This window comes from Sorex araneus, chromosome 3, assembly GCF_027595985.1.
Source record: "Sorex araneus isolate mSorAra2 chromosome 3, mSorAra2.pri, whole genome shotgun sequence".
Taxonomy (NCBI): domain Eukaryota; kingdom Metazoa; phylum Chordata; class Mammalia; order Eulipotyphla; family Soricidae; genus Sorex; species Sorex araneus.
In genome coordinates this window covers 142,753,925-142,781,741 of record NC_073304.1, presented here as the reverse complement: position 1 = coordinate 142,781,741, position 27,817 = coordinate 142,753,925, and the positions used below count along the sequence as shown (strand labels likewise).

At 40.3% G+C, this 27,817-nt stretch overlaps 1 pseudogene; it reads right to left on the bottom strand.

Moving 5' to 3' along the window:
- Window positions 1-25,048, bottom strand: part of LOC129403439 (uncharacterized) — a 575,036-nt pseudogene extending 549,988 nt beyond the window's left edge.
- Window positions 25,049-27,817: the final 2,769 nt, after the last annotated feature.

Here is a 27,817-nt window from a genome sequence, read left to right as displayed (position 1 = left end):
ATAGAGGCAGGTTGTGGGGTTGGAGGAAAACTGGGGATATTGCAGAGGAAAGTGCACATTGGTTAAGGAATTTTTATTGGAACATTCTAAATCTGAAACTGAATCACAAATAACTTTGTAAATCTCAGTGCCTCAATACAAATTTTTAGTTTTGTTTTTGTTTTTGGGCTGCACGTGGCTGTGGTTAGGGTGTACTCCTGACTGCACTTAGCAACCACTCCTGGCAAGCTCAGGGGACTGTATAGGATGCCGGGGATTGAGCCCAGGTCAGCCACGTGCTGGCATGCCTTCTCCTGATGGAGTCCCGGCGACACTGAGCAGCTATTAACATGGCTCCGGTGTGCGGTAATGGGACACCTCCAAACCTTAAGCGGCCTCGCAACCTTTCCTGATATACAAAATATATGCTCAGGAATGGCTCTGCCGCCCCTGGGCGTCCATTATCCCAGAGGCACAGAAACCAATCTCAGAATGCAGTGGCTGCTGGCAATTATAATCCTTTTGGTACCGGCAGCTTCTTGCAGAATGTCTCCAGGCTGAGAACTAAGCTGTGGCCCCATGCCTGTCCTGGAGGGGAAAGGTTTTTCTCTCTCGCCTTTTCCTTGCTGGGGGGGAAGGGCGTGGCAACCGCCATATTATGAGGACTACTAATGAGAGATATAAGCTCGCAATGATCCAATTTCTGGAAGAAATTTCCCTAGACTTTGTTGCTAAAATACAGAAATCCAAAACTGCGCGGCCACAATAGCAGCCTCATCTCTCCACAGCAGGTCTGTCTCTAGTGGGGAACTCCTAATAATAATAGTGAGTTTTTTGTTGAAATATTGATTGTAACCAAAGTAAAGAGAAAGTAAAGTGAAATTTATCAGTTACACAGGTGGGTCGGGGGAGGGATGGGAAGTATACTGGGGTTTTTTTGGTGGTGGAATATGTGCTTCAGCATTGTGTAACTGAGACTTAAGCCTGAAAGCATTGTAATTTTCCACATGGTGATTCAATAATAAAAAAAAATTTTAAAAAGACAGTTAAAGTTAATGTTTACCTCAGATAACAAATTTCCAGCAAATTAAAGATAATAAGATAGAGAAGAGACCGGTATGACAGTAATAGCTGGGAATGATCATGCAGGATAAGAGTGTTAAAAGTAGGTAAAGGGATATTCTTGATAACCTTTCCATATCAATATTGCAAACCACAATGCCCAAAAGGAGGAAGAAAGAGAGAGAGAGAAGAGAGAGAGAAGAGAGAGAGAGAAGGAAATCACCTGCCATAGAGCATAGAGGCAAGCAGGTGGGGGTGGGGGTGATGGGAAGCAACCTGGGGACACTGGTACTGGGAAATGTACACTAGTGGAGGGATGGGTGTTGCAACACTTTATGACTAAAATTCAACCATGAACAGCTTTCTAAGGGTCTATTTCACAGCGATTCAATAAAAAAGCTAAAAATAAGATAGAGCTAGGGATGGACATCATATAATGATTAAAAGCAAATGAAACAAGAAGATATTGTACTTAGAAATATGTGTGCACAAAAGAAAACATTAAATTATAGTAAGAGATATTAATAGAAAGAAAGTGATATCAAGAGTAATATCATAACTGTGATATATTTTGACACCCCACTCAAAACTATGATCAGACAAACTAAACAGAGAATAAATAAGAAATAATAACCTTTGACAGTTAAATATAACAGATGGGCCTAATAGACATTTACAGATAAATTCACTTCAAAAAGACAGATTTGTACCTGAAACTTTTTCAAGGATTGACAATATACTGAGACAAGCACTCAACTTAAGAAGGTTGAAATCATTCTGGTCAAAATGCTATAGATTTAGCAATCAGCTGTAAAAAGAAAACTAGTAAAATCTCAAACATGTGAAGGATAAGTAATACACTTCTTAGCAATCATGGTGCCACTTTGGAAATTAAGACAGAAATTAAAAATATACTTGGAGACAAATGAAAATGAAAACACGCCTTCAGAAACACGCCTTCAGAACCTCTGAGATACAACTAAAATGGTACTGAAAGGGAACTTGAAAAGACACAGGCTTTCATAAAGAAATTAGGAAAGTTACAAATAAGCAACATTATGGAGCACCTAAAAAAAGGACAGGAAATTAAGTCAATAATTAGTAGAAGGAAGTAATAAAAGTCAGCAGGAAAAAGAGAAATAGAAACCAAAAACAACCTTAGTTCAATGAAACTAAGAAATTATTTTTAAAAAAGATAAAACTGTTATACATAGACTTATTGAGAAAAGAAGTCTCAATAAGTGAGCAACGAGATGACAGTGACAGTGACAATGACCCAAAAAGGGCCAGGGACAACAAGTGCTGGTGTGGATATAGGGAGAAAGGGACTCTCATTCATTGCTGGTGGGAATTCTGACTGGTCCAGCATTTCTGGAAAACAATATGGACATTCCTAAGAAATCTATGAATTGAGCTTCCTTTTGACCCAAGAACTCCACTTCTTGGCATATACCCCAGAGGCCCCAAAACAAAATAAAGGAAAGACATTTGTGCCTTTATATTCTTTGTAGCACTATCCACCATAGCCAAAATTTGGAAACAAACCAGTGTACAAGAGTAAATGATTGGATAAAAAACCCCTGTAGTACATATACATAATGAAATATTATGTGGTCATTTTAAGTATAATAAATATCGTAATACCAAGTGTAATACTTGGAATATTACATAGTGGAATATTCAGTCATGCAATTTGCTGCTACATGAAGGGACCTGGAGAGTATCATACTGAGTGAAGTTAGAGGGAGAGAGAATGACACAGAATTATTTCTTCCATATGTGGGATATAACACCAAACATTAGCTAAGCGACACGAATGCTGGCCGACTTCGACCATCAGTGTGGAAAAGTCGAACTGCAGCTGAATCTCACAAAGACAATGTTCGTGAGAAACAGACTAGTTCCTGATGTTCCATTTGCCCTCAACGGAATGAACATCTCTGAATGCAGCATGTGTACCTATGTGTACCTAGGTAGAGAACTCGACATGACAAACAACCTGGCACCTGCTCTGCACAGGAGGAAGAGAGCAGCATGGAATGCCTTCAAGAGCATTGAAGAAGTTGTTAAGAGGATGAAGAACCTCCGGCTCCGGGCACATCTTTTCTACTCCACCATTCTTCCTGCACTAACATATGCCTCAGAGACCTGGGCCATATGAAAAAAGAATGAGGATGCTATTTGGGTATTCCAAGAGCTATGCTTTCATTCAAGTGAGAGACGGAATCCGGAGTTCTGACCTCTGTCAACAATCAAGAATCAGGGACGCTGTCTCGTTTGTCAAGGCCTGTCGAAAACCAGATGGGCCAGACACATAATGTGGCCCATTTTGGAGGTGACCACTGGACTAGGGCTGTTACTGACTGGATTCCACAGGACATCAAAAGAACGCCTGGCCATCCACCTACGAGATGGTCTGACTTCTTTGTCAAAACCCTGAATGAACAGTTTGATGCTGGTTGTGTTCCTGGAACAAACAGATGTCATTGGGCTACACTAGCACACGACAGGGATGAATGGCGATGTTACTGGTGCCTGCTTGAGCAAATCGATGAGCAACGGGACGACAAGTGATACAAGTGATATGGAATAATACAAAAACACATAATGATGGGATAATGAATGCTCAGAGACAATGGGAACAAAGAACATGAGAACTGGTCTTCAATTGAAACATGTCACATGAGGGGACTGGGGATAGGACAGGGAAGGGGCAACAACTATGTTGGCGGGAAGCATTCAACTGGGAGAAGGAAGTGGTACTTAAAGGTGATGAAGTGTATGAAGCCTCATCAGCAACAGTACTGCAAACCACAGTGCAAAACTTATTTGAAAATGTCCTTGTAGACGCAGACTGGTGTGAGAAGCAAATAGGGGTGAAGGGGGTATTGGTGAAGGGAAGTGAACACTGAAGGGATCAGTGTTGACACATTGTATGCCTGAAACCCATCATGAACAATTTTGTAATTTCGGTGATTAAATAAAAAAATAAAAGAAAAAGAAAAAGAAAAGAAAGAGGGTCAGAAATATCTGCTTGGGGAAGTCCTGGGTTTGACCCCTAACACTGCAGGATTCCCAGAGTACTATACAATGTGGTTCCCAAGAACCACTAGGTGTGAACCAGAAAAGAAGAAAAAAGCCTGCCAAAACCCCCAAATCCCCCAAAATCCTGGGACCAGTTTGGTCCAAGCTTTGCCAACCTTTAAAGAAGCATTTAAACCTATTCTACTCAAAGTCTTTGAAAAAAATTAAAGAAGGAATACTTCAAAATAAATTTTTGAGGCAAAGACTCCCCTGGTACCAAAATCAGGTGGACAACATCACACAAAAAAGAAAACTAAATGCTTTTATTTTTGGTAAAATAGATGCAAAAATTCTCAACAAAATACTACCAGATCAAATCAAACAATGCATCATCAAAAAGGATCATACATTAATACCAAGAAGGGCTTATTGCAGGCACACAAAGATGGCTCAAGACATATAAATCAGTGTATCTACTATATTAATGAAAAGGAGAGGCAAGAGTCATCAATAGGTATTGAGAGAGCATTTGACACGATTTAGCTTTCATTAATGATCAAAAAGGTATGAAGAAACATATTTTTGTGTAATAAAGGCTATATATAGCCCACAGCTAGTATTATACTCAAAATTATAATACTGATATTTCAAATAAACAGAAATGTCAATATTTCAGTACCTCTTCCTTTTGAATTTTGGGTCTTTTCCCTCTTTTCTTCCTTTGCTGTTTCTATAATGAAAAGGAATTGCACACAACTGGCTAAGATGTTCCCACAATTGGTTGTGGTTCTTGAGACATCCAGTAAGAGCTGGATCTTACTTTTATATGAGATTCAGGATTCAAAATTGCCAAGCCACTTGGATCACATGTGGGCAATACTAGACAATGCTTGAGGACACAGACTTGATTATAGGGCAGGGACAGTTCAGTGCCCTGAACTAGCCCTGGGCACCTGAAAGATTTATTTGTAAACTCAGGAATAAGAATTAGGTATTCACTATCCCCCTTATATTTAATTATTAGAGGTTTTAATTAGAGAAATTAGACAAAATAATCAAAAGGAATTTATATCAGAAAGAGATAAACTATAATTATTTGCAGATGATGTAAAAATATATGTGGAAAACGCTGAAGACTTCATTCAAAATCTCTTTAAGAAACAATTTCCTAGAATAAATTGACAATTTCAAAGTCTAGTATGTGTAAATCTATTGCTTTCCTCTGTGAAAATAATGAAGGGAAGGAGAAAAATTAATAAGAAATTTGAACACATTTACATTGTGCCCAAAATAATTAAATACTTATAAATTTAACAAGGCAATGAAAGACTTGGTATAACAGAAACAAGACACTGCTAAAAGACATAAAATAAGGAATTAAGAGATAAAAGGACTACCTTTTTCAGTTTTTGATGTGGATTTTGGTTTTGGGGCCACAAAGCTAGGAGTTTACTCCTGTTTCTGTGGTCAGGTAGGGGAAACCCCAGTGCTGGAAGGGGACCATCTGCAGCACCTGGGATCCAACAGAGGTCTGCATGTGCAAGGGAGTTGTCCTGACCCCTGTGCTATCTCTCTGCTTTGGTCCGTGGGCCTCTTTTCTTTCTTTTTTTCTTCCTTCCTTTTTTTCTTCCTTCCTTTCTTTCTTCCTTTCTTTCTTTCTTTCTTTCTTTCTTTCTTTCTTTCTTTCTTTCTTTCTTTCTTTCTTTCTTTCTTTCTTTCTTTCTTTCTTTCTTTCTTTCTTTCCTTCCTTCCTTCCTTCCTTCCTTCCTTCCTTCCTTCCTTCCTTCCTTCCTTCCTTCCTTCCTTCCTTCTTTCTTTCTTTCTTTCTTTCTTTCTTTCTTTCTTTCTTTCTTTCTTTCTTTCTTTCTTTCTTTCTTTCTTTCTTTCTTTCTCTCTTTCTTTCTCTCTTTCTTTCTCTCTCTCTCTCTTTCTTTCTTCGTTCTTTCTTTCTTTCTTTCTTTCTTTCTTTCTTTCTTTCTTTCTTTCTTTCTTTCTTTCTTTCTTTCTTTCTTTCTTTCTTCTCTCTCTCTCTCTCTCTTTCTTTCTTTCTTTCTTTCTTTCTTTCTTTCTTTCTTTCTTTCTTTCTTTCTTCTTTCTCTCTTTCTTCTTTCTCTCTCTCTTTCTTTCTTTCTCTTCTTTCTTTCTTTCTTTCTTTCTTTCTTTCTTTCTTTCTTTCTTTCTTTCTTTCTTTCTTTCTTTCTTTCTTTCTTTCTTTCTTTCTTTCTTTCTCTCTTTCTTTCTTTCTTTCTTTTTTTCTTTCTTTCTTTCCTTCCTTCTTTCCTTCTTCCTTCCTTTTTTATCTATTCTTTCTTTTTTAATTTTACTATGTTTTTCTTTCTTCTTTTTTGTTTTTTTAAATTTTTTTTGATTTTTTAATTGAATAACTGTGAGATACAGTTACAAAGCTTTCATGATTGAGTTTCTGTCATACAATGATCAAACACCCAACCCTCTACCAGTGCACATTTTCCACCACCAATGTCCCCAGTATCCCTCCTGCCACCCTTACCCCATCCCACCCCCTGTGTAGCAGGCACATTCCCTCTTACTCTCTCTCTCCTTTTGGATGTTATGGTTTATAATACAAGTAGTAAGCGGCCATCTTGTTTGATCCAGAGTCTACGTTCAGCATGCATCTCCCATCCAGAGTGATCCCTCCAATCATCATTGACTTAGGGGTCTCCTCTCCATTCCAGCTGCCTTCGACCCAAGCACATGAGACAGGCTCCCAAACCAGACCATGGAGCAATCTTCCTGGTCTTTGTCTCTACTGTCCTTGGGTGTTAGACGTATGTTATTTTATATTCCATAAATGAGTGCAGTCATTCTATGTCTGTTCCTCTCTTCCTTTCATTTTTAAAAGATTTTTTATTAGTGAATCACCGTGAGGTACAGTTACAGATTTACATATGTTCGTGCTTGTGTTTCAGTCATACAATCTTTAGTACCCATCCCTCCACCAGTGTGTATTCTCCACCACCAATGATCCCAGTATCCCCCCTGCCCAACTCCCTGTGGCAGGGCATTTCCTTTTGTTCTCTCTCTCCTTTTGGATATTGTGGTTTGCAATAGATGTACTGAGTGGCCATTGTGTTCGATCTATAGTCTACTTTCAGCACACATCTCCCATCCCAAGCGGGTCCTCCAACCACACTTTACTTGGTGTTCCCTTCTCTATCTGAGCTGTCTTTTCCCCCAGCATGTGAGGCCGGCTTCCAAGCCACGGAGCAAACCTCCTGGTACTTATCTCTAATATTCTTGGGTGTTAGTCTCCCATTCTGTTATTTCATATTCCACAGATAAGTGTAATCTTTCTATGTCTGTCTTTCTCTTTCTAACTCATTTCACTTAGCATGATACTTTCAATCTTGATCCACTTATATGCAAAGTTCATGACTTCATCTTTTCTAACAGCTGCATAGTATTCCATTGTGTAGATATCCCAAAGTTTCTTTAACCAGTTATCTGTTCTAGGGCACTCGGGTGTTTTCCAGATTCTGGCTATTGTAAACAATGCTTCAAGTGCAGATGTCATTTCGACTATACATTTTTGCCTCTGTGAGATATATTCCCAGAAGTGGTATCGCTGGGTCAAATGGGAGCTCAGTTTCTAATTTTTTGAGAGTATTTCTCTTTCTGGCTCATTTCACTTAGCTTGATATTCTCTATGTCCATTCACTTATAAGAAAATTTCATGATTTCATCTTTTCTAACAGCTGCATAGTATTCCATTGTGTAGATGTACCATAGTTTCTTTATCCAGTCATCTATTCTCGGGCACTCGAGTTGTTTCCAGATTCTGGCCATTGTGAACAGTGACACAATAGACATACAAATGCAGATGTCATTTCTACTGTGCTTTTTTGCACCCCCGGAATATATTTCCAGAAATAGTATTCCTGGGTCATATGGAAGCTCAATGTCAATTATTTTGGAGGAATGTCCATATTGTTTCCCAAAAGGGCTGGACGAGTCAGCATTCCCACCAACAATGAATGAGAGTTCCTTCTCCCCACATCTGCGTCAGCACTGGTTGATCTTGTTCTTTTAGGTGTGTGCCAGTCTCTGTGGTGTAAGAGATATCTCATTGTTGCTTTGATTTTCATCATCTCCTTGATGATTAGTAATGTAAAGCATTTTTTCATTTGTACTTCTTTTTTGAGTAAGTTTCTGTTCATTTCTTCTCCCTATAGGGTTAGAAGTATTTTTCTTGTACAGTTCTACTAGAGTTTTGTATATCTTGGTTATTAACCCCTTATCTGATAAGTATTGGGTAAATAATTTTTCCCATTCTATGGGCCTTCTCTGTATTTTGGTCACTGTTTGAGGTGCAGAATCTTCTGAGTTTAATGTAATCAGATGCCTTTAGCTTCAATATCATGGAGGGTTCTGCCTACACTTTCCTCCATGTACCTTATGATTCAGGTCTGATATTGAGATCTTCAATCTATCTTGATCTGATGTTTGTGCTTGGCATTAGACAGAGGTCTGAGTTCATATTTTTGCATGTAGCTGTCCAGTTTTCCAAGCACCACTTGTTGAAGAGGTTTTCTTTGCTCCACTTCACATTTCTTGCTCCTTTTTCACAGATTAAGTGATCATATACTTGAGAGTCTGTGTCAGAATATTCAACTCTATTCCACTGGTATGCAAGTCTGTTTCTAGTCCAATATCATGCTGGTTTTATTACTACTGCTTTGTAGTACAGTTTGAAGTTCAGGAAGGTGATGCCACCCATCTTTGTCCCAAGGATTGCTTTAGCTATTCATGGGGGTTAATTGTTCCATATGAATTTCAAAGTTTTTTGTCTATTTCTTTGAAAAATGTCATAGGTATCCTTAATAGGGACTGCATTGAATCATGCTTTGGGGATTATTATCATTTTTACAATATTAATACCCCCGATCCATAAGCAGAGATGTGTCTTCATTTCCTAGTGTCCTCTTTTCTTTATTTCTTTTTTTTTTTGGTTGGTAATCAGGGATGACAATTTATTCAAGTCTCAAAGCATTAGAGAAATATAGAGAAATAGAAATATATAGTCTCAAAGCTACAGAGAAATCATGATGGTTGGGGGTAACAAATACACATAGGTGTGGTTGAACATTATCATAAGCAATGAACACATGTAAAGCCCTTTCTCCAGGGGAACCTCTTCTGGAAGAATAACTCAAATATAGAATCTCAGCCTTGGGGACTCAGCACTCTAGATCCCTACTAGGAGATCCATCCAAGAACAAAATTCCATCTAAGGGCATATTGCTTTCTTCTTTCCTTAGCTAGTAACACATTTAAACAGTCATCTTAAATTTTTTCTTTTTTTTGTATACTTTAAAAAAAATTTTATCTTATTGAATCACTGTGAAAAAAGTTACAAAGCTTTCAGGTTTAAGTCTCAGTCATATAATGATCAAACTCCCATCCCTTCACCATTGCACATGTTCTACCACCAAGAACCTCACCCCCTCCCACACCCATCTCCCCACTTGAGTGGCTAATGATCTTCACTTTATTCTCTCTATACTGTGAATACATTCAATATTTCAACAGAGAACTCACTGTTATTATTTGGAATTTTCCCCAATAATCAAACCTGCTGAAAAGGCATCATTTGATAATTTATTTTCCATTGTTAAGAATGAAGATTATATGAGCGGTTTTGGATTTTTGATATTTTAGCTCAGTTCACAGTCTAGATGCATTTCTATAAGAAGTTGCTGGGTGCCAAAATGGGTTAGTAGAACTGGACAACCACATGCAAAAGAATGGGCTTAGACCTCAACCTGACACCATGCACAAAAATCAGATCAAAATGGATTAAAGACCTCAACATCAGACCACAATCCATAAGGTACATCGAAGACAAGGTCAGCAAAACCCTTCGAGATATTGAAGCTAAAGGTATCTTCAAAGATGACATGGAACTAAGCAATCAAGTAGAAACAGAGATAAACAAATGGACTATATTAAACTAAGAAGCTTCTGCACCGCAAAAGACACAGAGACCAGAATACAAAGGCAATCTACAGAATGGGAAAGGATATTCACCCAATACCCATCCAATAAAGGATGATATCAAGGGTATATAAAGCACTGGTTGAACTCTACAAGACGAAAACATCCAACCCCATCAGAAAATTGGCTGAAGAAATGAACAGAAACTTTTCCAAGAAAGAGATACGAATGGCTTCTTTCATACATGAAAAAATACATGAAAAAATGCTCTGCATCACTAATCAGGGAGATGCAGATCAAAACAACCATGAGATACCACCTCACACCACAGAGAATGTCACACATCCAAAAGAACTAAAGCAATCGCTGTTGCAGAGGATGTGGGGAGAAAGGGACCCTTCTACACTGCTGGTGAGAATTCCGACTGGTTCAGCCCCTTTGGAAAACAATATGGATACTTCTAAAAAAATTAGAAATTGAGCTTCCATTTGATCCAGCAATACCACTTCTGGGAATATATCCCAGAGAAACAAAAAAGTATAGTCGAAATGACATCTGCACTTATATGTTCATCGCAGCACTGTTTACAATAGCCAGAACCTGGAAAAACCCCAGCGCCCAAGAGCAGATGACTGGTTAAAGAAACTTTGCTACATCTATACAATGGAATACTACGCAGCTGTTAGAAAAGATGAAATCATGAACTTTGCATATAAGTGGATCAACATGGAAAGTATCATGCTAAGTGAAATGAGCCAGAAAGAAGGGACAGACATAGAAAGATTGCACTCATCTGTGGAATGTAAAATAACAGAGTAGGAGACTAATACCCAAGAATAGTTGTATATAATACCAGGAGTTTGGCTCCATAGCTTGGAGGCTGGCCTCACACGCTGGGGAAAAGTCATCCCAGATAGAGAGGGGAACACCAAGTAATATGTGATTGGAGATCCCGCGCGGGGAGGGAGATGCATGCTGAAAGTAGACTAGAGACTGAACAATAATGGCCACTCAATACCCCTACTGCAAACCACAACACCCAAAAGGAGAGAGAGAGAACAAACTGGAATGCCCTGCCACAGAGGCGGGGTGGAGTGGGGGGATGGGATTGGGGGGTGGGAGGGATACTGGGTTCATTGGTGGTGGAGAATGGACACTGGTGGAGAGATGGGCTCTCGAACATTGCATGAGGGATAAACAAGCACGAAAATGTGTGAATCTGTAACTGTACCCTCACTGTGACTCACTAATTAAAAATAAATAAATTTAAAAAATGAATTAGTAGACCTCCCGAATCATAGTCTTTAGGGAGCAGAGGGGGCCATTTCGTGTGCGGCTGCTCCGGATCTCCCTCTTTTATTTCTTGAAGTAGTGTTTTGTAGTTTTCTTTGTATAGGTCCTTCATGTCATTAGTTAAGCTGATTCCAAAGTACTTTTTTAGGCTGTGAATAGGATATTTTAAAAATATGTCTTTCTTCTCTTTCATTAGTTGTATATAGGAAACCCATGGACTTTTGGGTACTGATTTTGTAACCTGCCACTTTAATGTATAAGTCTATTGTTTCTAGAAACTTTTTAAATAGTCTTTAGGATTTTCTAAGTATAGTGTCATGTCATCTGCAAATAGTGATAGCTTGAACTCTTCCTTTCCTATCTGGATGCCCTTGATATAATTTTCTTGCCTAACTGATAATGGCAAATACTTCTGGTACTATATTGAATAGAAGTGGTGAGAGTGGACAGCCTTGTCTTGCTCCTGATCTTAGAGGAAAGGCTCTCAGCTTTTTTCCCATTGAGAATAATGCTTGCTGTGGGCCTTGACTATACTGAGAAAAGTTCCTTCAACTCCCATTTTGTTGAGAGCTTTCATCATAAATGGATGCTGGTTCTTGTTAAATGCCATCTCTGCATCTATTGATATGATCATATGTTTTTTATCTTTCCTTTTATTGATATGGTGTATTGATTTTATCTTTACTTTTACTGATATGATGTACTATGTTGATGCAAGTCTGCTAGTGTTGAACTATCCTTGCATCCACCGGGATGAATTCTACTTGGTCATGGTGTATGATCTTTTTGATGAGTCATTTGATTCTATATGATGATGTTTTGTTGAGGATCTTTGTGTCTGTGTTCACCAGGGATATCAGCCTGTAATTTTCTTTTTTTGTGGTGTCTCTGTCTGCTTTGGTATGAGGGTGATATTTACATTATAGAAACTGTTTGAAGTATTTCTGTTTCTTCAATTTCCTGGAAAATCCTGAACCGGATTGGGAGTAGGTTCTCTTTAAAGGTTTGGAAAAATTCACTAGTAAATCTATCTGGGCCAGGGCTTTAGTTTTCTGAGAGACTTTTTATTACTATTTCAATTTCCTTGATGGTGATAGGTCTGTTCAGGCAGTCCAGGCTCTCTAGGTTCAGTTTTGGGAGATTATAGGAGTCCAGGAATTTATTAATTTCTTCAAGGCTCTCTTTTTTTGTGGCAGAAAGATTCTCAAAGTAATCTCTGATGATTCTTTGAATTTCCTTAGTTTCTGTTGTGATGTCCCCATTTTCATTTCTGATTCTTTTTATTAGGGGTCTTTGTCTCTCTTTGTGAGTCTTGCTAGTGGTTTGCCTATCTTGTTTATTTTTTCAAAGAACCAGCTCTTGGTTTCATTCATCTTTTGGATTATTTTCTGGGTTTCCACGTCATTAATTTCTGCTCTAAGTTTTATTATTTCTTTCCTCCTGCCTGGTTTGGGCTCCTTTTGCTAGTCATTTTCCAAGATCTTAAGCTGTGAGGTTAAGTTACTTATATCGGCTTGCTCATCCTCCAGAGGAATGCTTGTAGAGCTAAAAACTTTCCTCTTAACATTGCTTTTGATATGTCCCATAAATTCTGGTAACTTGTGTCTTCATTCTCATTTGTTTTCAGGAATCCTTTTGATTTCCTCTTTGATTTCCTTTCTAAGCCACTTGTTGCTCAGCAGTGAGCTGTTTAATTTCCAGGTGTTCAATTTGAATTTCTGTTTATGTATGTGCTTCACTTCTATTTTCAGTGCATCATGGTTCTGAAAATATCATTGATACAATCTCTATCTTCCTAATTTTATGGAGGTATCTTTTGTGGCCCATTATGTGGTCTGTCTTGGAGAATGTGCCATGTGCACTTGAGTAGAATGTGTATTTCAGCTTTGGGAGGATAAAATGTCCTATTTTATATATACATATATATATGTATATACATATATATGTATATACATACATATATATATATAACAACCCCTTTTTTCCATTTCTTCCCTCAGATAAAGTATGTCTTTGCTAAGCTTGAGTCTGGTTGATCTATGGAGAAGTGATAAAGCAGTGTTGAAATCTCCAACTATTATTGTGTTGTTATAAATGTCTTTCTTAAAGTCTATGAGCAGTTGTTTTAAGTATTTTGCTGGTCCCTCATTAGGTGAATATACATTTAAGAGTGTGAATATTTCCTGATCCTTTGATTATTATGAAATGACCTTCACTCTCTCTTGTATCTTTCTTCAGTCTGAACTATATGTGGTCTGATAGTATATGACCACTACAATTTTTTTGAGGGAGTTTTTTGCTTGTAGAAAAAGCTTTTGACTTTGAGTCTGTGTTTTCTCTGACTATTCAGGTGTGTTTCTTGTAGGCAGAAGAGTGTTGGGTTCAATTTTCAGATCCATTCTGTCACTCTTTGTCTTTTAATTGGTGCTTTTAGCACATTGACATTGAGAGAGATTATTGTTAAGGGGTTTTGTCCCATGTTTCTGTAGTAGTTTTGTGTGTCTGGGAGGGCTTGTCTAGTATAAAGTTGCCCATTTGGGTTTTCCTGCAGCCATGGTTTTTGATTCCATGATGTTTCCAAGTTGTTTGTCTGTGAAGCTGTGTGTTGGACCTTCAAGTATGAATCAGAGTCTAGCTGGGAGACTATTCTTGGTGAGTCATTCATTTCATTGGGTTTTTTCACTGTGTATTTACTAAATAAAATACAAAAGGGCCTTGCACGGTTGCTCTCTCTCGCCACCACCTGCATTCGGTAGTCTCACGTCGCTTCACCCATCCCGAGGAGGTCTATGGTGATGGGCAGGCGAAGGAAGGAAAGAGGGCCAGGCTGGTTGGTGTGAGTTGCAGTTTATTCCATTCCCACCTCCATGTTCCTCTGATTCTCCTCCTGCTTTTTCCTCCCCCATGCTACTTCATTCTCCTTCTGGATCTTACTTCATTCTCCTTCTCGCTTCCCCCAGCCCATTCGTACAGCCTAGTTAAATCCCAAAGCATGAGAGGTTGGGGAATAATTACACATAGGTGTGGTCATACAATCAACAGACATAAAGTCCTTCCCTCAGGGGAAGCTTCTTCTAAGACAGATTCTCATTCAGTAAGATGACCCACCCAGGAGCAGAATCCATGGGTGTGTTTCTCTTTTCCTTGTCCAAGAAATAGATAAACATTCATAATATTTATCATTTTGTATTGATACAGTAAGAGATACATTAAGTTTATAGGATTGCTCTCTTGGGGCTATCTCGCTATAGATCTCAGACTACAGTGCTCAGGACAGATTAGTCTTTTCTAACTCTAGCAGGGTCCTAATCCAGCTGTTACTCTTTGGACCATTACAGCATTTGTCCATGACCATGCTAAAGAGACCATGCTTAACTTTTAGTTAAGTATTTAGTTAAGTATTATGGTGCTTTGGCCTGGCCCATTTCAATGCCAGGGTGGCTGACAGCTTGCCCTGGGGCCATTCAGTCCCTCATCAGGACCCTGCTTTTGGGGTGCTAGGAACTAAGGGAAACTGAGGCTTAAGTCGAGAAAGCACATGCCAGGGAGTGAATATTATTCAGAGTTAATTAACTCCCAAGTTACAAAAGCATAATATTAACTGTCTTCCTGTGTCTATACAAAAAGGATATTGCTTTTAAGTAAATTATGTAAGGCATAAGGAGAGGAGAAAACCATATTTCACTTATGAATACAAGTCAAGTGTCCTTAGAAGGATCTGACCTTACAAGTTAACAGAGTCTGATTAGGGGAAAAGGTGATAGACCGGTTGGGGAAGAGAGCACAGAGAAGAGTTTACAGATAAACAAAGGAATGGGGGTGACTCGGGAGCACTGTTATGGGTGTAACCCGATAAACCTAAGCTCCCTGTGGCAAGGGAGAAACAACAAACCAACATTATCCTACATTTCACTATATCCCTCAGTGTCTTTGGGCCAGGAGAGTTTTGTCAGGTAAGTCTGCTTAAGTATATTCCCTTATAAGCAATTTCCTTCTTTGATCTTGCTGCTTTCAGAATTTTATCTCTTCTATGGTTTTCGTCATTCTGATAAGGATGTGTCTTGGAGTATTTTTATTTGGATTTCTTTTAGCTGGTACCCCTTGGGCCTCCTGAATCTGAGTACATGTGCTCTTCAGCTCTTGGAATATCTCAGCAATTATGTCTTTGACAGTTGCTTCTTCATCAGGGTTTTCTTCCTGTCCCTATGGGTCTCCAATGAGTCTTACATTATTCCTCTTGGCTTCATTCCAGTTTGTTTTCTTTCTTCTTCTTTTTATTGAATCACCATGAACAACACTTACATAGCTTTCATATTTGAGTTTCAGTCATACAATGATCAAACACCCATCCCTCCACCAGTGTACATTTTCTACCACCAATGTCCCCAGTATCCCTTCCCCCACTAACCGTGTGTCTCCCACCACTCCGCATGTGGCAGACAGTTTCCCAGTTTCCCTCTTACTCTCTCTCTCTCTCTCTCTCTCTCTCTCTCTCTCTCTCTCTCTCTCTCTCTCTCTCTCCTTATGGGTATTATGGTTTGCAACATAGATAATGAAAGGTCCTCATGTTTCGTCCTTTATCTACTTTCAGCACACATTTCCCATCCCGAGGGATCCCTTCTACCATCACTGACTTAGTGATCTCTTCTCTATTCCAGTTGCCCTCTCCCCAAGGCAGGCTTCCAACCATGGAGCAATATTCCCGGCCCTGTCTCTACTGTCCTTGGGTGTTAGTCTCATATTATGATATTTTATATTCCACAAATGAGTGCAGTCATTCTATGTCTGTTCCTCTTTTCCTGACTCACTTCACTTAGTCCTATGTCCATCCATTTAAAGCAAATATACTCTATGTCCATCCATTTATAAGCAAATCATGACTTCATATTTTCTAACAACTGTGTAGATGTACCAAATTTTTTATAGCTAGTCATCTGTTCTTGGGTACTCAGGTGTTTCCAGTTTCTGGCTATTGTGAACAGTGCTGCAATGAACATACAGGTGCATATGTCATTTCTACTGTGCTCTTTTGCACCCTCTGGATATATTCCCAGAAGTGGTATTGTTGGGTCATATGGAAGCTAAATTTCTATTCTATAAGTAATGCCCATATTGTTTTCCAAAATGGCTGTACCAGTTGGCATTCCCACCAACAATGAAAGAGAGTTCCTTTCTCCCCATATCCACGCCAACACTGGTTGCTCTTTTTGATGTGGGCCAGTCTCTGTGATATGAGATGATATCTCATTGTTGTTTTGATTTGCATCTCCCTGATAATTAGCAATGTAGAGTAGTTTTGCATGTGCCTTTGCCCATTTGTATTTCTTTTTTGTGGAAGCTTCTGTTCATTTCTTCTCCCCATATTTTGATGGGGTTGGAGGTTTTTTTCTTGTTCAATTCAACTAATGTCTTGTATATCCTGGATATTAACCCCTTATCAGGTGGGTATTGGGTAAATATTCTTTCCCATTCTGTGGGCTCTCTCTGTATTTTAGTCACTGTTTCTTTTGAGGTGCAGAAGTTTCTTAGTTTAACTTAGTCCCATGTGTTTATGTTTGTTTCCACTTGCTTGGTCAGTGGTGTTTCATCTTTAAAGATGCTTTTAGATTCAATGTCATAGAGGGGTGTGCCTACATTTTCCTCCATGTACCTTATGGATACAGGTCTTATATTAAAATCTTTAATCTTTGATCTGACTTTTGTGCTTGGCTCCAACGCCGGCCCTAACAGTAGCTTTTGATCTCTTTTAAGATTTATGGGTCTCTGAAATAAGGCCAATAAATGAGCTTGGATAGCTGAGCCAGAGGTGGTTTGTGGGTGTGGCTCCCACATACCTAACTTTTGGCCATTTACTTTCTTGGTAAACTTGGCCTCAAGTTGTTGGGGTCTGGTCAAAGGCACAGCAGCAATTTTGGGCTATCTGAAAGTCTGAAGGCACCATCATGCTGATCCACTCACCCCACAGGTACAGGTTGACCTGCTGGCAGCGCCATACCGCACTGCATTTCTTCTTTGAGCTCCTTATGCATCTTTTACTGCTCCACTCTAAACTCCTTATCTGAGAGGTTATATCATTCATTATTACTGTTTAACTTATCTGGGTTAGTGACTTCACTTATTAAGCCTGGTTTGAGTTTCTGCATTGTTTTACCATTGTGACTTTTGCATTTTGTAGTTTTTTCCCTATGTGTTGCTGTATGTTTTGGCCCCTGCAGTTGGGCTGTCTTTGTGTGTTACTATAGGTTATGGAGAGGTAAAGAATTGTGAGGCCAAGTTAACTAGTACCTGAAATGTAGGGTACAGATGGAGTAATTTCTTTGTGCAGACATTATTGTGTCTTCATGGTTTGGGGGTTAGAGATCTTAAAGTTATGCCATGAGGGGTGGATCTGGGGGTGACACTGTGGGTCCACACTTCTGGTTTGAAAAGTTGGGGGCACCATCTGTCAGAGGAGGGAAGTTCCCCAGTGAGATGCTGGGAGGCAGAGCTTCCCTTTTGGCGGGGGGCTGGGCTTTAGGCCAGGGGATGGGAATCTCTGGCTGCTGGAGTCCACACACACACACCTGGTAGGAATAGTTAGATCCTCTTTTACTTTTGTCTTCAAAATTTTATTTTATTAAAATACTATGAATTACAAAGTTATTCATAGTTGGAATAACTATGGCCCATCACCAATCCCCCACGAGTGCCAATTTCCCTCAACCGGTGATTCCAGATTCAACCCACCTAGCCCCAGACTACCATCTTGACAGGCACCTTTTAAATCTGGTTATTAAAGCTTGGGTCTGGTGATTTCAGTGTTGGTGACTCTGTAGTTTGGATATTTAGCTCTATCCTCTATCATTCTTTGACACCAACAATGTACCTGAGTCCCCTTGACCCCTGACCCCACTGTTTCTCATCTATCTCTTCTCTCTTTCTTCTTTGATTTCTTTCATTATCCTCCCTGTACTCTGGGGCCAAGGATGATCTAGACATCTCCCTCATCCATTGCTGGCAGAATGCTGTCTGATTGAACACCCATAGAAAACAGTAAGGAAAGGTCTCAGTAAACTTAAAATTGAGCTACTCTACAAACCAGCAATTCCACTTTTGGGTATCTATTCCCAGGACAGAAAAACTTTCATTCAGAAGGATGTATGTGCACCACTCTTTGTTACAGCAGTCAGAACAATAGCTAAGATTCAGCAGAATCAACCTAGATGTCCAACAACAGGTGGGGGATCATGAAGATGTGGTATATTGTCTATAAAGGCCCACTTAGCAATTTACAAGCTTTGGTGAGAGGGCCTGGAGGGTGGACAGTTCAATGCCTCTTAGCCCAGCATTGACCTGAAGGTCAATATCTTGGATCCCCCTCCATTAAGTAGGTGTCTAGAGAGTTTAGATTTTCTGCTATGTAAACTTGACATCTGGCCAGCTTATGAAGTTAGCCTTTAACAAATTCTGAGCATTGTTTCTGCAATTTAGGGCTGATATTTTGTATCTTCTTTCTTCCTCTTCTTCAGCCCCACATCCCCTTTATAGCAGTATAACAAAGATCCCATATTCTAGAATAACTCAAACTTGCGCTTTTGTATTTCTTCACTTTTTTAAGTGTTCTGGAAAATAATAGATAGTGCCTAGCCACCTCTTTCTGAAAGATCACTACATGAAGAGAATACATTTAAAGCATGTTGATGTACAGAAAACCAGTGTAACTGCATTTTTATGTCTCCTTCAGATCCCGTGGTGTCCAGATATCTGGTAAAGTTATTCTAGGTGTTTATTTTCTTCTAAATTTCTAAAATCCTATTTTAATTTGAGTATCATGGTTAAAAAGTGTTATTATTTATGGTTTTTTATATATGAGATGATTGTACCTTCATCATCACCGAAGTGTCCAAGACCCCCTACTGCTGTTCTTGCTTCTCTTCTAACCTGCCTCTTCTTTCTCCCCTGTCCTCACTATGTGGTTACCTCCGTCATATAACCTAAATCCAAGGATTTGCCATTTTTTGATATATTCTATTCCGTGTTTGCTCCTTTGTATACCATAGATGAGTGGGATTATTCTGTATTTTCCTTCCCCTTCTGATTAATTCATTTCATTGGATGCACTTCAGTTACATTCAAGTTACGGCAAACTGCAGGATTTCAATGTGGGTGTTTCTGGAGAGAGTTTTGGATGGGATTAAAATAAAAATCAGTAGATTGAAGAAAACAGATGTTCCTTCCTAAAATGGATGTGTGTTCATCTACTGAAGACCCAGTAGAACAAAAAGACTGTCCTCCCCTGTGCAAAAGATAATTATTTCTGTCTGATGGATATCCCTCGGATATTGGCTTCTTCCTGGCTTTGGATTGGAACTAAAAACATTGGTTCTTCCTGAGCCTCGAAACTGCTGATCTTTGGTCTGGAATTATTAAATTGGCTCTCTTGATTCTCACATCTTTAGACTCATACTGGAACTCAGACCCCAAGCTGGGTATCCATCTTAGGGATTCAACATAAAGATCTTAAGACATGCCAGCATGCAAAATCACATGAACCAATTTCTTTTTAAAAAACTTTTTTTAAATTGATTCACTGTGAGGTACAGTAACAAAGCTTTCATGTTTGAGTCATCAAACACCCATCCCTTCACCAGTGCATGTTTTCCACCACCAAAATCCCCAGTACCCCTCTCCCCCATTCCACACTTCACCCTGCCTGTGTGGCAGACAAGTTGCACAATTTATTTTTGATACTTCTAGACCAGTCCCACCACCACTCATACCTGTTGAAAAGGCAGTGCTACTGGTGAAGGGATGGGTGTTCAAGAATTGTATAACTGAGACTTAAACCTGAAAGCTTTGTAACTTTCCACATGGTGATTCAATAAAAGAATAAATAAATTTTTAAAAAAGCAGTGTTAGACAATGTGTTTGTATCACTTGTTATGGATATAATATAATGTCGCATGACTGTAAGAGTGGCTGCGTGTTCTAGGAATTCTAAAATTTTAATAATTAGGGTCTGGAGAGATGGCTGCAGCAAGCTGCTCAGGTCCGAGATTCGTTTTTGTGTCTCTGCATTGTGGCCGTGTGGGAGCTTAAGTAGATGGTGGCCTGATGTGGTGTCATCTCGGAGTCCCATCAAGGCGGGGGAAGGAGAAGGGCCGACTCCTCCACTGTCCCAAGAGGCCTGGCATCTGCCGCCACCACCACTCGTACCTGGAGCTTGTTGCTGACTTCTAGGAAATGGCAACCACCAGGGCTCCTAGAGGGCAGGCGGAGGGATGGCACCTGCCCCCATCTAGAGTTGCCCAGTAGAAATGGCCTATTGTAAAGTCTGGGGCCATTTCTGCAGCAGTTGCTCAGGTCCGATGTTCGTTTGTGTGTCTCATATTAACAAATTTCTTAATAAATCTCATGAATCTATTTACATGACAACAAAAATTTATTGTTTCTATTCCTTTGGAGCACCTGATTTGCCAGTAGCCCCAACAAGGATTGTATATACTAGCTCTTTTTCTCTGGTTTCTGGTTATCATAACGTTCTTTTCACTTATTCATCTATTAGCACAACTATTGTTCACCAAGCTTTACTATTGACAATATTATATTGGATATAAACAACTAATAAATTTCTGCCTTCACAGAATTTTTAATCTGTCTATATCACAGCCATTGCCACCTACACTGCATAGTTTATAATCACAACACTAAAGGGCATATAATACATTCATTCATTTGACACATTTATTTATCTTGGCTTATTTAACCAAGACACATTTATTTAACAAGGTTGATCTTGGCTTCCCTGGCATCATTAGGCCCTATATTTAGGGGTTGGCTGGTTAGACTAGCTTGGTTGAGTAGCTCTGCTTTGTGATATGGACCCAGCCAGGTTTGATCTGAGGATTTGGCTTAAGTCTGTTCTATATGTGGTCCATCACACATATTCAGCTCGGATTGAAGAGGAAGCAGCCATACCAAGGAGCGTCCCACTAGCATAGTGAAGAGTTAGGGTCATGAATACAATCTACTACACTAGTTTTATCTTTCAGAGGACATCCTAAGACTCAGGCAAAAAACCTCTACCTGAAGAATCTAAGCATTAGCAAGTGACTATCTTGGGTAATGGGGTATGTGTAGCATAAGAGACAGTTTCAGAATCATGGACCTGTTGCTGAGAATGGCTGTAGGGGAGTCATGGGGGAAGCCTTCAGGACAAAGGTAGTAAGGAGAAGAATAGTAAAACTCAAGGGAGTGGAAAAACTGATCCCAGCTAGTAACAAGGGAAGCTGGATTCTGCTGTGAATGCATATGTGTGCACACCTGAGTCTGTGATGAGGAGGGCGCTTGAGGAAGTGAATTGAGAGGGACACCCCATAATGTCAATTTTGGAACAAAATCTGTGAAGAAGAAAATGGTAAATTCCCATTCCTTCCATCCTTCTTGTATGTCAGAATGATTTTACTTACTAATTAATTTGACCCAGGTGTGTGTAATCCTATCAACGGCCAACATCCAGAGACTTAAAAGCAAGCTACCGGAAGCGATATCTTATAACCTACTTCTCCCTCTGGGAAGAAACTAACAAGTTTCTCTGGGAGAAACTAGCAAGCTACTGAGAGTTTCCTGCCCACATGGGAGAACTTCTCAAGCTTCCCATGGTGTATTCATATGCCAAAGCCAGTAACAAGCTGGGTTTCATTCCCCTGACCCTGAAAGAACCTCCAATGCGGCATCGTTGGGAAGGCTGAGTAGAGAGAGGCTTCTAAAACCTCAGGGATAGGATAAATGGAGAGGTTACTGAGACCGCTCGAGAAATTCGACGATCAACGGGATTTCGTTATACGTGAATGCCCTACCTATGGTTCTACCTATGGGTTATTGCTGTATAGGGAGAATTCTTGAGTTTCAAATAGTCTAGATAAAAATACTTAATATCTTTTCCAAGAGCATTCTCTGTCTATATAGTAAGGGAAAGGTTGAAGCTTCATAATGGCATTTAACAATGATGGTCTCATTCCCCTGACCCTGAAAGAGCCTCCAGTGCGGCACCATTGGGAAAGACGAGTAAAGAGAGGCTTCTAAAACCTCAGGGCTAGGACGAATGGAGATGTTACTGAGACCGTTTGAGAAATTTGACAATCAACGGGATGATGATGATGATGATGATGATGATGATGATGATGATGATGATGATGAATTGTGTAACTATTTTGTATTTATCAAAGTATTGATTGTAGGACATTAGATGTATTTTTCCATGCTTCCCTTCTGAATATAGACTATTGCTTCAAAGTGGAGGAGCAGGCTGGCAGAAGTGTGGGGAACTCACTGGTTTTCATGACCTCAGTTTTCAGTGATCCTCAACCTTTCCGAGATCCTCAGCCCTGATCTTGCATCAGTATCAACCTGGGAACGTTTGTCTCCCAGTGTCTGAAGCAACCAATTAAATGTGAACCCTCAGGGGGGAATCAAGGCACTCTTGCTTTGGAAAGTTCACTGGACATTCTTTTAAGTGGATCTTTGCTTCATTCTTGGAGAGTTCAGCCTCTTCCAGGCCTGTCACCTCGATTAGCAGCCTGGGTATGGCTCTATCAGACAGGTGGTGGCCTTGCCGCCGTTGTCCCACCCTCGGTGTTTCTGTTTGCAGCCCACATTTGTTTCTTTTACTAATCCTTTCAACTTTTCCCCTATCATCCAGACATGTTAAGAAATCTCAAGAGCTGCTAGAGCTTATCGTGTACAGTTAATTTTGTTGTTACTGTTTTCTTTTTCTTAAGAAAAAATCGCCAAAGTTCTTGAGTGCTATTTCCAGCAGTGCTCAGGGGACTGAATGATGCAGGGGATCAAAACCAGGCTTCCCGCATGCAAAATGTGTGCTCTAGTCAGATGAGCTAGCTCCCAGGCCCTGTTACAGCATTTATCTTTTAAAATTTATTGATACTTCTTATAGAAATGCATCTAGACTGAACTGAGCTACAACCCATGCCTCCCAGGGAGGAGAAAGTTTTGTCTCTCTCGACCCTTTCGAGGTGGCAACAGCAGAGGCGGTGGGGCCCACATGGCGACCGCCATCTTCTAGAACCCACTACCCAGAGGTACGAGCTTGCAGTGACATGGTGCTCAGGAGATCTTGGGATGGGGGTGTTACCGGCACACTCTCTGCCCAGACGAGATCCGGAGCAGCCACACACGGAACTGTGAACTGAGCTAAAATATTAGAATTCAAAAGAGCTCATATATTCTTCATTCTCAGCAATAGAAAACAAATTATCAAATGATGCCTTTTCAGCAGGTTTGATTGTTGGGGGAAAATTCTAAGTAATAGTAGTTTTCTGTTGAAATATTGAATGCATTCAAAGTATAGAGAGAATAAAGTGAAGATCCTTAAAAAAATTCATTGATATAAGTTTTGAAGGACCACAAAAGGGTAAGGAGGCAAAAAGTATGTGCTCAACTTAACATCTTAGACTGCAAAAGCTCAGAATATTAAAAAATACTTTAACAGTTTTTTAAGAGTAATCTGTGTCTCAGTGATTCATAGTCAGGAGCATGCTTTATACATTGGGAAATGATATCATCAGGTTTTTCCTAATCAACATATAATCACTTCACTTGTATCACTTGTAGTCCCGTTGATCTTAGATTTGCTCGAGCGGGCGCCAGTAACGTCTCCATTTGTCCCTGTCCCGACCTAATGCAGCCCAATGATATCTGCTTGCTCCAGGAACAGGAAGAGCCTCAGATTGTTCATTCAGGGATTTGACAAAGAAATCTGACCATCTAGTTGGTGGGCGGCCATGAGGTCTTCTGACGTCCTCTGGAATCCAGTTGGTAACAGCTCTAGTCCAGCAGTTGTCTCTGAATCGCATTACATGACTGGCCCATCTGATTTTTGATGCCTTGGCAAATGAGACAGCATCCCTGATTTTTGACCATCGACGGAAGTCAGAACTCTGGATTCCTTCTCTCACTTGAGTGAGACATGATATTCCTAGCATAGCTCTTTTGATTCCTCTTTGGGATACTCTAATAGCATTCTCATCCTGTTTGCGTAGGGCCCAGGTCTCTGAGGCATATGTTAGTGCAGGAAGAACAGTGGAATCGAAAAGATGTGCCCAGAGTCGGAGGTTCTCTGTTCTCTTAATCACTTCTTCGACGCTCTTGAGTGCATTTCACGCTGCTCTCTTCCTCCTGTGCAGTTCTGGCACCAAGTTGTTCCTCATGTTGATTTCTCGACCCAGGTACACATAGTTGCTGCATTTGGAGATGTTCATTCCATTGAGAGCAAATGGAGCTTTAGGGACCAGTTCATTTTTCATGAACATCGTCTTGTTGAGATTCAGCTGCAATCCGACCTTTCCACATCTGTGGTCGAAGTTGGCCAGCATTTGTGCTGCTTGGTTAATGTTTAGTGTTATGAGAACGATGTCATCAGCGAAGCGAAGGTGGTGTAAATGAAACCATCTATCTTCACTCCCATTCCTTCCCATTCCAGTCATCACATGATTTTCTTGAGGGCGGCACTGAAGAGTTTCGGTGAAATGGCATCACCCTGCCACACCCCTCTCTTTACATCAATGATCACTTCCTTGTAGAATGATGAGATCCTGGTGGTGAATCCACAATACAGCTCGCAGAGGATTTTGATATACTGAGTTTGAATGCCCTGTTTGACCAGGGCTTCAATGACTGCCTCAGTCTCAACAGAATCAAAGGCTTTCATTAAGGAGATGAATGTTAGACAGAGCGGCATCTTGAACTCTCGTGAAACTTCAATGAGTTTGGTCACTATGTGGATATGGTCTATCATGCTGAATCCCCTTCGGAACCTGGCTTGCTCGCATGGTTGTCCTTCCTGTAGTGTTCTGCCTATTCTATTCAGAATGACACAAGTGAACAACTTGTAGACAACAGACAGCAGGTAGATTGAGCGATAGTTGCCGATGTTGTGGATGTCTCCCTTCTTGTACAACAGAATGGTCCTACTGGTTTTCCACTGAGACAGAACCTTGCATTCAGACAGGTAGCGTGTGAAGAGTCGAGCCAGTGTATTGATGAGTACTGGGGGCAGATTCTTCAGGTGTTTGGGTCTGACCTTGTCCGGACCAGGTGCTGTATGAGTCTTTACCAACGAAATGGTGTGTTGGATTTCAGAAGGGAGAATGTTGGGAATGACATATTGATCTTGTGGAATTTGGTATGTGGGCAGGTGGACATGGCTATCAAAGAAATCCGAGTAGAAGTAGTGAATAATCCTCTCCATCGCCCTTCTGGAAGATGTGATAGATCCATTGGGACGTTCGGAGGGCAGTCATCTTGGTCTTGTAGTTGGTGAAAGACAGGCGAGCATTGCAAATACTTTTCCCGGCTTCTGCTGCACTGGCCAACACTGCTCTCTTCTCTCTTTGAGGTCTTCCTTTATCGCATCTCTGCACAGCTTTGTGAGCTTGGACGTTAGCTTGTGGTTGCCTGAGGCTCTCGCCAAACCACGTTGATGAATGAGCTCCAGAGTTTCCGAAGACAGGCGTCTATTTGTGGCTTTCTCACTCTCAGCATTCTTCGCACAGACATGGAGGTGCTGAACCAGTTGATCGTATTCCTTGTCGATGTTGTCAAGGACGGCATCTTCCCACGTTGCTGCAGTAGTGCCAAAGAGCTCCCAGTTGGTGGTCATTCTGGGAGTTGCCTTCTTAGACTTAAATTTTGCAGACTTTTCTCCCTGCTTTGTGAAGTAGAATTTTGCACGAAGAAGACGGTGGTCCGATCCCGTTTGGAATTTTGGGACAACAGCGACATCGGTCAGGCAAAACTTTCGATTGAATATGATGTGGTCAATTTCATTGTGGAACTGCCCACCGGGAGACTCCCATGTCCAGCGTTTACATTTGGCCTTCTGGAACTGTGAGTTATAATATAATATTATATTTTATCTAATATAATATTAGATAAAAGTAAGGTAAAGCTAATAAGGATTTGGTATACATTATGAAACGATCACCACACTGTGCTTAAGTTTGACTGTGGCAGTGCTCTAGGGAATCTTATGTAGTGGCCAGGATCTGAACTAGGGTCTATGACATACAAGGCAAGTGCCTTATCTCCTACACGGGCTCTCTGGGTATTTTACTTTGTTGTCTACCCTACTTTATTCTCTGATTTTTCCAGCTACACAAAACACAGGAAACAGTCTGCATTTTTCAAAGAAATGTAATGGGTAAATGCAAATGCAAGAAGTGGTTTCTTAATGGCAGGACCCAAATGTTTTTTTCTTGTTTTAAGTTATGCTTCGCCATGCACTAGTTCTGTTGGTAATGTAACTTCTTTCTGTCACAATCAAACCTGAACAGATGTTTTTACCTTCTTGGTTGGTGATCACTGGCATATATTGTTTACTCCAATATTTGCTTTTGTTTCGGTTATTCTAAAACAGTCTTTTTTTTTCAGCCCACACCATTTTGAAGAAAATGTCCAGAACAAACTCAAGGGTATCTATAATAAACATTCACATTTCATGAATCACCAGCTGTTGCTCCTGGGTGATCAGTTGATAAGAGTAGATACAATTTCATAAGAGAAATATGCTAAGAGATTTTACCCATTGCTAACTGGCATCCAGTCTATTCTCTGAGCCAGGATAGTGAGGAAGGATTTGGGATTTTCTCAGAGCAGCCAATGATTCCTTTTCCTTTGCCATCATCCTTATACATTTTTTGTTATCTGGTTTAATACTGTGTAGTGTTTCAGCCCAAAGACATTGGGGAAACATTTTGCATGAACGTTTGTGCGGTCAGAGGCGCTGGGACAAGGAACATGGAAGAAATGTGTTTCATGGAGGGTCTAGGTTCTCTCTGACTCTTAGACAAAGGTAGTCTCCTTTTATTACCATTCTATAATTCATAGGGCTCAATACAGTAAAGTCATTAAAAATTTATGGGAAGATCATGCAAAGTTCTTTTGTGTAGAGGAAAACAGTGTAGGATCTGCATAGTGACAACAAACAGGCTTACTATCTAAGATCTGCATACTGACAACAAACAGGCTTAGTACCTAAGATCTCCATACTGAGGACAAACAGGCTTAAGCAGAACCGGGGATCTGTGAGAAAAGGAAGACTGACTATATTGTTATAATTTAGGAAATTATTTACTAAGGCAGCCAAAAGAATATGTTCAACCTCATCCAAACCACTGGGCTCATCCTGGTAGCTCAGTCCAGCCCCAACAGAAACAAGTGCTAGTTTGACTTCTGGTGGCCCCTTTGTGGCTGTGTGTGTTGGTACCTCAACCTGTCCCTCTGAAGCATGGAAAGGGGACTTCCATCTTTGACATCAAAGTGAGCTGATGCATGACACATAGTAATGGCCAGTACTGCAGGTAGAATAACGAGAGGAGTGACCGAAGGAGATGAAAGTATGACAATTGTCTGTTGGTTTTGGAAGCTAGTACTTCCTTCCCGTCCCTCCCCTTCCTCCCTTCCCCTTCCCCTCCCCTCCCCTCCCTCCCTTCCCCTCCCTCCCCTCCCC